The sequence below is a fragment of the Octodon degus genome, unplaced genomic scaffold (assembly GCF_000260255.1).
Source record: "Octodon degus isolate 3935 unplaced genomic scaffold, OctDeg1.0 scaffold00086, whole genome shotgun sequence".
Lineage (NCBI taxonomy): Eukaryota > Metazoa > Chordata > Mammalia > Rodentia > Octodontidae > Octodon > Octodon degus.
The window spans coordinates 2,981,260-2,992,306 of NW_004524662.1; the positions used below are offsets into that span (position 1 = coordinate 2,981,260).

Genomic DNA, 11,047 nt, shown 5'->3' on the forward strand with positions numbered 1-11,047 from the left:
TATATATATATTAAATCCACATACTTGAGAGTGTGATTAAGCCCTGAAATTTCTTTATGGGTTGTTTAGTTGATCTGTTATTTTGTGAAAGTGGGGTATTAAAATCCCCTACTATATTGTGTTAGTGTTTCTTGCTTTTTTTTTTTCTGTATTTAGAACAGAGTCTAAGTGGTCTCATTATGAAGGTCAGACTCATAGTGATTTTCCTGTTTTCTGCCTTCCAAATGCTGGGATTACAGGTGCACACCACCATGCCCAGTCTCAATCACCGTCTCAGTGCACCCTGGAGGCAGGGCTGGCACAACACATTGGGGATCAAACCCCAGTGCTTAGGCACTGCACTCTGCCTAAGCAGGTGCTTTAGTCCACTGAGCTATCTGGCCAGCCCAACTTGCTCTTTTAATTTCATCAGTTTTATGAAGCCAGGTGCTCCAGTAATCAGTGCGCATATCCATCAATGTTATCTCTTATTGAATTATTCCTTTAGTTAATGTGTAGTGACCTTCTTTGTCTCTTATGATTAGTTTTAACTTGAAGTTTACTATGCCTGATATTAGAATTGATACCTCTGCTTGTTTCTGAGGTCCTGGTAAGTGAAATATTGTTTACTATACTTTAATTTTAATTCTATAAATACCTTTTTGGATTAGGTGAGTTTCTTTAATGTAACAGGCTGTTGGGTTCTGGATTTTTTTTCCTTGTTTTTGTTTTCGATCCATTCTTCCAGTTTGTGTCTTTTGATTTGAAAGTTAAAGCTGATAACAGTGAGAGATATTACTGAGATGTATTGGTTATTTACTATCATCGACTTCTTTATCTGTTGAGGTATTGCTTTTCTTTTCTTGATGTTTTTTGTTGCTATTTATCCATTGACCTCACTAGTTTCCTCTGTATTTTTAGCTGTATCCTAGTCATTGTTTCTACTGAGAATGTTATTGAGTATTTTCACTAGAGCTAGTTTAGCACTTACATATCTTCTAAGCTGGTCTTTTTCATAGAAATAGCTCATTTGTCCATTTACTTTGAAGAATAGCTTTTCTGGGTAAGTTAATTTTGATTGGAAGTTATTTGACAGTAGGGCTTAAAAATCCTTCACTCCAAACTCTTCTGGCCTTCAGAATTTGTGCAGAGTATTCTTCTGTGGTTATCATTGCTTTGTCTTTATTTGTGATTTTTAAAATTTTTTCTCAGACTACCTTTACAGTTTTGGGTTTTCTTCTGGCTGTCTATAAATTTAGTGAGGATATATCTTGGTGAATCTCTCCTTCCAACATAATTGTTTAATGTTCTGAATCACTTACATGTTTAAACTCTTTTCTTATATCTGAGAAAATTTCATTCATAATTTCTGCAAACATGGTACTGAGTTCATCTGAGCTATTGTCTCTCCTTGTAGCCTCAGATTAGTCTTCTTGTTGTCACCTAGTAGGTGTGGGATAGTCTTTGACTGTTCTCTTGTTTATTTATTTTTGGCTTCTGTGAGCTCTTTATCAAGATTCATTACTTTGGCCTCAATATCAGACATTCTGCCTTCACAGTGATCATTACTGCAATGTGTGATTTGTGTACTATTTTTTATTTCAGGTATTTCTGTCTGACATCTGTATGAGGATTCCATATCCTTGTTGACACTGTCTCTCAAAGTTTGAACTGTGTTGGTTAGCTCGTACAATTTTTTACCTATTTCCCTGAAATTCACTAAGAGCATTTCGAGCATAATTGCTGTAAACTTTTGGTCCATTTCCTCTTGGAACTTATCTGTTTTCTTTATCCCTTCTTAATCCCTTCTGTTACCTGGTTTGTTTACTTCTCCCTTTGTGACCTTACTCTGCCTTGGGGAAGCTGGGGGGAGGTCAGAGATCTCTTTCCTTATTTCTCTATTTTCCTACTGTATCTTTATTTATTTATGTGTGTATCTCTATTATATGATACTATGTATATATAAACATATACACATATAAGTACATGTGTATTATGTATGTAATACATGCATCATATGTACATACATCATACATCATGATGTACATATATCATACATCATGATCCTTCAGGTTGTTGACCAGTGAAGTAAGGAGAGTTTGTGGCTTATGTAGAGATTTTTTGTAGGCTGTTGCCTCACCATGAAATAATGTTCAGCTTTTTATATTCAGTGTTAGTATACTATTTTAGTTACAAAAATTTGTCAAGTGCTAAATACTATTACCCATTATTAGTGCTCCTTGTTTTAGTTCTAGAAATACAAAACTATAACTGCCTTAATTGTATTATCTCTCTTGGGTAAGAATTTCAGTAGGTGCTAAGGTTATAACTGCACAAAGGTCAGAGTACACTTCTATAACAGTTGAAGTCCATTCATCTGTTATTTACTTTAAGTAAATCCTCATAATATTCCTTGGACATGTCTGCCACCATTCAATTTCAATGATAACTTTTTGTCCATAAATTTTTTCAGCTCCAGAGGGTGAACTTTCTTCATCTTGTCTAGTCGGCGGGCTCAGGGATCCTTTTCTAAAATTATTCTTAAAGCTCTTTACTAAAGAGATAAAGTCATGGTCCTCTCTAATCTATCTCACTAAATGACTCCTGCACCAGTTTACCTCTTATTTCTCATGATTCTTGTATTGGATTTAAGTGTCCCAACCTCCCTCACTAGAGTTTCTAGGCCAGCAATAATATATATTTGGAGCAAACAATATAAGAGGAGTAAACAATGTAATACTTGGTAAAAGCTGAGAACAGTGTTGGGTATGCAGTAAGCTCCCTTCAGCATTGCTATAGTTTGTAATTCTGTGTAACTGTAGTATGATTCCTGTCTAAGTTCATCTCCCAAAGAGCCCTCCTTTTCTGCCGCATGTGCTACAAGAGAGATGGAGGCTGCACTGTGACTCACTACTTATTAGCTCTATGTCCTTGGACAAATCGCTTAACTTCTTGGTAATTTGATTTAATACCACAACTATGGTGCATACTCCATGCCAGGCATTGCAACCAGCATTGTAGGCCTAGTGACAAACCTCTGGAACACAGCGCCTGCCTGGAGAACACGTAGTGCCTGAGCAGTAAGGGCCAGGGACCTACATAAGTGACTATAGTGCAGAGCTCTAAGGATATTAGAAGCTCACTTATCCAACTTCAGTGGGGGCAATTGTTGACATATTAATCAAGAGTCAGTACAGTGAAGAATAATAAAAATGTTCTTTACATGTCTTAAATGGTCTAGTTTAATTTGAAACAGAGATGGGGTTACCAGGAAACAGAGGAGGAGAAAAGAGTGATCACACAGGAGTGAACACAGGGTGTTCTTCTGGGCTGATGAAAAAGTTTGGAACTGGGGAGAGGTGGCAGTTGCATAATATTGTAAGTGTACTGAATAATATTGAAATGTATGCCTTCAATTAGCTCACTGTATCTTCTGTGAATTTACTCCCCCCCCCAAAAAAAAAGGATAACTATGCATTACTTTGAAAGTCTTTTGATATAGAGCTAAGGACTTTTTCTATAGGTCTCCATCTAACAGTTGAAGTCCAGCATACAGGCCTGGTATGAAACTCTGCAGCTGAAGTCCCTGCAGAGAGGCTAGGGGCCAGAACCACCCAGCTAATCCAGGAGCAGAACATCTTGCCAGAGGGGGAAAGAAGTTTTACTTCCAAGGACTGCAGCAGAAAGAAGCTGAGCACAGCAGCCAGACCCAAGCCAGGCATCATGGGATGAATTCAAACTTCAAAGGTCTGCACCCAGTAAGCTGAGACACTTTGCTGACCGAGATCTATAAGAGCGTCCTCCCTCTTTCTTTATTGACTGAGAGAGGGGGCAAAAGGTAACCGGGGTGAACTAGTCTGCCTGGAAGACCCCAGGTACACCAAGGGGAGGCGATCAGACAGAACTTAGCAGAGCTAACTTAAATACAAATCCCCAATGTAATATCTGCTTAGCTATACAGACATAATGATTGCTCTTACTGTCTAAAATACAAAGCCATTAGTTACAAAAGTTTGCTAACTGCTAAATACTATTACCCATTATTAGTGCTCCTTGTTTTAGTTCTATTGTATTTATACTATAACTGCCTTAATCGTATTATCTCTCTTGGGTAAGAATTTCAGTAGGTGCTAAGGTTATAACTGCACAAAGGTCAGAGTACAGTGCTATAACAGTTGAAGTCCAGGTTATCTTTCTGGTACCAAAACTAGAACATATATAATATATATTTTACTTCCAATTTTCTTTAAATAAGCCACGAATTTATTCAGGGAATATGATCTACTTTTGTTTTTAAGAGACATTTCCGTGTATGGCTTTAAGCCTTTATACAATATGAGAGAAAAAAAATTAAATTTCCGACTATCATTTTAATTATTTGTTTATTTGACAGATTTCTAATAAATGCAAATACAAACAGGAGAGGGAATAAGTCTGGTGGTGGGTGGAGACACTTGTTATGAGCTGTTGTTATGAGAGGACACGTGAGTAGGGTCACATCCAGCACCCAGCGCAAGGCCTGCAAACAGCCTCCTCCCCTTCCCAGGCACTTTCTATGCCCTGCTTTTTCCCATAGTGCTCTCACCCACCAGCTGAGATGAGTGTGTGCTTTCTTGAGCGAATGCCTATAATTTTCGAAGTTACCCATGTAACTTCAGATGAGCTTTTAGGTTTAGAAACTAGTAGGGGTTAATCGGCCTGATGTCCTCCTGTCCTCTCTTCTAAAATGAGGGCACAGTGCCTATGCTGGGTCCCACTTCACAAATCCTCAGTCTCATCTTCAGGCATATATGGCTACACAGCAGCAGAGGTGGGCTCCAGCTACACCTCAGGCATCTCCTGTGCTCAGCCACCCCAATAGCTTACTGAGCTTTCGTTTCCTTTACTAGGCCATGATGGAAAGTTGCTGCTCTCTGAGGAAAGACACTTCCTTCCACGGCCAATAGTTGTCTGTCATTCTTAAAACCATTATGGATGGGTTCATGTGCTATGTCCAGTGCTTTCATACCATAGAGTACTCAGAAAATAACAATTAGTTTTATTGGCATCCTGTTTCCTCATACCTGTCTCTACGCCACATCTCTGCCAGCCTGCCAGCCTCTACTGTTTGCTTTTACCATTTTTTTATATTTCTTACCAGTTATTTTTATGCTTTACAGAAATATACCTGAAAATATACATTGTGTTCTTTTTTCACTTGCTATTTTAATGTCAGCAGTTTCCTGTTAAAGTTGTTAACTATGATTTTTGCTAACTGCTAGAATCCATCTCTTGGGGCTTCCAAGTTTTACTTGGTCATTTTCCTACTGTTGGCCATGTAGGCGTTCATGGGCTTGCACATAAGTCCTCTTTCATGTGTCTGATTATTTTCTCACTAGGCTTTCACAAGCAGGACTGCAGTGGCAAACATTTTTAAACAAATAAGAAAGCTGCTCATGTTAGGAATTGAAAGTGATTGTTTTTTTCAACAGGGTACTAGCTTTTCATGTTCTGCTGATGCCATCATAAAAAAGAATGGCTTTGGGACTCTCATTCCGTTTTCTTATTTTATGAATAATACTGTCTTTTTCATCTTAAAGGTTAACCTTGTGATTGTTTATAGTGTTTGCTGTGTATCATTCAAAGAGAAGTACATCAATTTGATTACTGTGTTCTAAAGTTCACAGTCCAAGGGAGACACAGCCATGCAGGCAATGCTGAAGATTCTCTAAGTGCGGATGAAAGTTATTAAAATTAACTCAAGTGCGAAGAACCAATGTTTTTGCTGCACGTTCTGTCTGAGGATCTCTGTTTTAATCTTCCTTGTCCCCTATTCCAGAGCATAACCAGTGACAGCTCTCAGAAAGACCCTCGTACCTTCAGTCACTTCCCTGCCTGACTCCCATTACCCTCTTTACTCTCCCTTGCCCCATCCTCTTGCTCTTCTTCAGTGCTGCCGCAGGGCCCACGGTCACCCTGCCTGTAATCAGCAAGGATGATGGGCCACACTGGTTTGAAAAGCTTACTGGATCTATTGTAGCTGGTCAGCCTGAAGATGAGTTTGGAAAATATAGGCCTTGCCTGTGGCTGCGTCAGACCCCGGGACTCCGTCTGCTGTCTGTCTGTCATTGAAATCTTCAAGTACTGTGCCCCTCTAGCTGGGTCTTCTCCTGTCACCGTGTGCCCCAGCTGTCCCAGGAGTGTCTTCTCTTCTTGGCTCTAAAGACAGGCCAGCTGGAGTTCAGAAACAAGCGCATCCTTGCAGGCCCAGTTCCTGCTAAGATGAAAGTAACTTTTTTTTTTTTTTTGGTACCAGAGATCGAGCTGAGGACCTTGTTGTGTTTGCCAGGCAGATGCTTATGCTGCTGAGCTGTCTCTCAGCCCAAAAGTAACGTTAATGATAACAAACACTAAATTGACTATTACTTATTTCTTGCTGGCCTTTACGTTCTCAGCGTGGTATAAGACATGCTCTAATTTACTTCTTGATGAGCTCTGGTGGCTCATGCAGACAAACATATCGAGCATGTTATCATCAGCATAAAAACAAGTACCCAGTCTGTTCCACACAGCCTAAAGGAAGGGCAAACCTCCCCCTGTGGAGCATCCCACCCATTTGTCTAGTTTCTTTTGTTCTTCCCAAGTCTGATCTTAATTTGTTTTATTGTTGTTCAAGCACCAGAAGACAAGAAGTGAATTTGAAAGATTCTTAGCAGCTTGTTCTTGCCGTATGTTAGTGCCATGGCTTACGATGAACCTGTGATCTAGAAAGAAGTTTTTCTGATTATTTTCAGCCTGAAGTCATTCGTACTATCTTTCTTATAGTGGACTACCTGAGAGTTAATTATCATCAACTATCCATCTGCCCAGAGTAAATTATACGTTACACCAGGTGTTTGGTGAACAATACTAAGCAATGTATTCTACTCTTTCATCTTAAGGGAATCAGCTAGTAAAAAAAATTCATGGATTTTTTTTTTTGTTGTTGTTGTTGTTCTTTTTAAGGCTACTAAACTATTTATACTAAACTTTTAAAATTTATTTTTCTATTCATATTTCCTGTGCATGAATCACATAATCATGTCCTTTGCCCATTTGTTATATGCATGTTTGACTACATTTTTATATGCTTAGGGATAACTCTGTTTTCCACTTAACATAATTTAAAATTTTTTTATTGTTAGCTAGTCTTAATTGCTTAGAATTACATACAACTGTATTTTACTGTTGTTGCTGTTTTTGTTGTTGTTTGTTTTTTGTTTTGGAAAGGTCTACAGGGTGTTCAGGGTCTCACTACTAGATCAGACTCATAGTGATCTGCCTGTTTACAGCCTCCCAAGATCTGGGATTACAGGCATGTGCCATCACGCCCAGTCTCAATTGTTGGCTCAGTGCACCCTGGGGGCGGGACCACCACAGCAGGCCCTGAGGATTGAACCTCTGACCCCTGAGTCTGCTTGTAGGCACTTTAATGCATTGAGCTATTTGACTGGCCCTTTATTTTACTATTTTGTTTTACTTTGAATTTCTCCTTTTGCTCTAATTGTAGGAAAATCACCACTTTAAGGTGGGACCCAGAGTCCTATTTTTCCTTTTGAGTTCCACTCCCCACCACCCCTGAGAACTTACTCTGATATTTTCTGAACCCAACAGCCCAGACTCCATAACTCAGCACATTATTTTCACAAAGGATACATACTTGTGGTACGACTTCAATTAGGTAGTTTCTTGTCCACCTGTTTATCCAGTATTTATAACTATTGCCTCTGTTTTCTTTGTTTAAGCGGTCTACAGCTTACTCCAATCAACTACAGATTTATTCATTCATCATCTCACTCACACATTGCTTAGTCATTCATTCAGTATACATGGTATACAGTCTGCAGTGGCCTCCCGTGATCCCTGCTTCCTGGTGCTCACCCTTGGGTGTGGGCAGGATCTGTGGTTTGCTTCTAACCAGTAAGACTATGGTAAGTGTGATGGGGCCCTTCATGTGTTTCTCCTACATAATAGAAGGCTGCTTTGGTAGCAGGCCCACCTTAGAGACCTCTTCTTCACTGGATGTACATGGCCCTGTTGTGGAAGCCCACCTGGTGAGGACCCTCGAGCTGACTTCAGCCATTAGGCAGGAGAAGGCTGGATCCTTAGTTCTTACAAGCCATAGGAAATGGGTTTTGCTAAGAACATGAGAGTTTGGAAGAGATTCCTTCCCCAGTTGAGCCTCTGAGTAAGAAGCTAGCCCAGGAAACAACTTGACTGAAACTTTGTGATGCATGTGACATTTCTAAACCTGTCCCAACCTACGGGAAATATGAAGCCATAAGTAATTATTGTTTTAATCCACTAAGGATGTTGTGATTTGTTATGCATGAATTAAAAACAAATACACTCTCCTATACTAAACATCATGTACACATTGTAACCATGTTTGTAGTAACCCCTTTACCCTGATACTTCCTCCATTTTACAGATAAAGAAACTGAGGCTCAGGAATTGATCTCCAGGATATTCTGCCCTTTATCACTGTTCTACCATGGCATTTATTTTAAAGAATTTTATTATTTTATAGGTTCAAGTGTTTTAAGATGTACTTCCTGAAATATCACAAATATACATAAAGGTGAATTAATTTTTAAAAATTCAACATGATGAGAAACTTTCCTATAACAATTTCCCAGAATTCTTTTGCACTATAGACTTTACTATATATCTCTTAGAAATAATATTAGATGCATACATAGAATATTTCTGTTTCATGTTAAAAGTGAAACACATTAACTCTTCAGAAGGTACAGGAAGAACTGTAAGGATCATGAAAGATATGGACCCCATATGCTGGAGAAGTTATCTGATATTTAAACCTTCAGGTAAATACTAAAATGTTCAGGTGCTTGGATTCTGTCTGTAACTTTAGTTCTGTAAGACTGAAAGATTTTTACCAGTATCCTAACTTTCCCATTTCTGATCAGACACAGAGAATTTATAAAGCAAAGAGATTTAGAAACACTTTTTTTTTTTTTTTACAATTAAAGTCCTATTTGATATAGTGTTTTGAGGGGCTAAGGTGCAATTGTGATCCCAGAGTGTTCTAATGAGAGTGCTTTCTACTTTGCATTTATCAGATGTTAATTATTCATAATGAATGATTGAGAATTTTGGAGTCAGAGACTCACCTGCAATATTTGGAATACCAGTGGAGGTCTACATCAACACAGAATTTATACAGCAGCTGGTGCTAGTCAAAGCTAATGATGGAATTTCAGTTTAATAAAAAGACCCCCAACTGAGCACACCATCTTGAAAAAAGTACACTTATCAAACAGCTTTCAATCAGTTCAAGAGAGACACCTTAATTGGGAAGAGAAAGAACTGTGGAGGAGTTTGTCATTGTGCCAATTCCAGATCAATAACTGCATGTCTGCTCTGGGTAGACGTAGCTCTTGCTTTAAGTAACCATATCTATATCCTCTCCATTTGGAGGAGAGCTTTTTTCATATGACAATGTGTAATGATGTTTTCTTTTAACTCATCTCTGTGTCTTCATTTCAGTCATGAAATTTGAGATGTAAACATAAAGGTCAATATTATCTTTATTTTTTAACTGAATTTTTTTGGTAACTGGATCATAATGTTTGTGCAGTTTTTACACGTTCAAAAATTGTTGTGTTGAAATAAAACAATATGATAAAAATAAGTTATAATCATTTCACTAACAGAAGAAAATTCTGAACAATCAAAGTCTGACTTAATAAGATTATTTTGGGAGAAAATTTTATAGAACAGTCTACTAATAAGAAAGTGATAGCTAGTGAGAGGATTTACTTTTGGTAAAAAGAATTGGAATATGAAGGAATATGACACAACTTATTAGAAGGAGATTATCACTCAACCATTTACAGACTGCTGATCTCAGTGGTGCACTGGAGGACAGGAGTCTGTGTGGGTGGCTGGTGCAGTGAAGCCGGGTCCAGCATAGAGTTGGTCCGAAGCCTGACAGGGAGGTCTCTCTAGTTCCTTTCCTCACTTTTCACAGGGCAAATACTATTTCTTTCTTTTATTCATTCCTTTCTTCCATCCACAGCTATTTATATAGATAGAAACTTAGACATAGAAATATTGAGCTTCTGTATAAGAGGACTAGACAATTAGTCCTTTATTCTCCATGTTTCAATTACAGCTTGGATTTGAAGACCGAAGTAAAAATAGAAAGGGGTATATATAGCAAATACATGCCCTGTATACAATATAGTTTTGCTGAGAGGCAAAGCTATAGGTTAAATGGCATTTGTCAGATTTCTTTAGATATGTAGAGCTATGACTAATAGGTCCAATTTCTTTTCAGCACAACTCTAGGACACAGCTGCCCTCAGCACTTAATCTACTGGATAAATTTGGGCAAAGGGAACTGTGGCTTTATTTTTATTTTTATTTTTAATTTTTGTGTATCGAGTACAGGGTCTACAGGGTCTTACTACACAGATCGGACTTGTAGTGATCCTCCTCTTTTCAGCCTCCCAAGTGCTGGGATTACAGGCATGCACCACCAAGCCCAGTTGCAACCACCATCTCAGCACTCCCCAGGGGCTGGATTGGCATCGCACTTGGGATTGAACTCGTCCCTGTGTCTGCCTAAGCAGGTGCTTTAATCCACTGAGCTATCTGGTCAGCCTATGGCTTAATTTAAAATAATCAAAACCTTCATTCATGTACAGAATCATATACATTAAAGAATTTGGGGGCTGGGGAGGTAGTTCAGTGGTCTAAGCACCTGCCTGGCAAGCTCAGGTACCACATGCCATGCCAGCCCTGGAACCACAGGTACACCATGCCAGCCATCGAAATTGGTCATGGTGACACCTGCTAGTAATCCCAGTGCTGGGGAGGCTGCGACAGGAGGATCACTATGAGTTCAAGCTGTGTAATGAGACCCTGTACCAAATAAATAAATAAAATAAATTAAAAATAAAAATGAAAGAAATTGGGTAAGTCCAGACTATGCTAATTATTAGTTCTAGGAATACTGCCTCTGTACACATAGAGATTAGACTTTTGTGGAAGAGAAAGGTAATTAGAAGAATAATCATATGCA

General features: G+C 38.7%; 1 long non-coding RNA gene across 12 annotated transcripts in view; it reads left to right on the forward strand.

The window, feature by feature from the left end:
- The window catches only part of LOC111818287, a 59,980-nt gene extending 50,350 nt beyond the window's left edge, over nt 1-9,630 (forward strand). For 11 of the 12 annotated variants that reach the window (XR_002822304.1, XR_002822308.1, XR_002822310.1 and 8 more), the window contains 3 exons: nt 8,528-8,578; nt 8,724-8,825; nt 9,081-9,630. This is a non-coding gene — a long non-coding RNA (uncharacterized LOC111818287). The remainder of the gene's footprint in view (nt 1-8,527; nt 8,579-8,723; nt 8,826-9,080) is intronic. The other variant, XR_002822309.1, reaches the window with a different exon arrangement.
- The last annotated feature ends 1,417 nt before the right edge of the window (nt 9,631-11,047 follow it).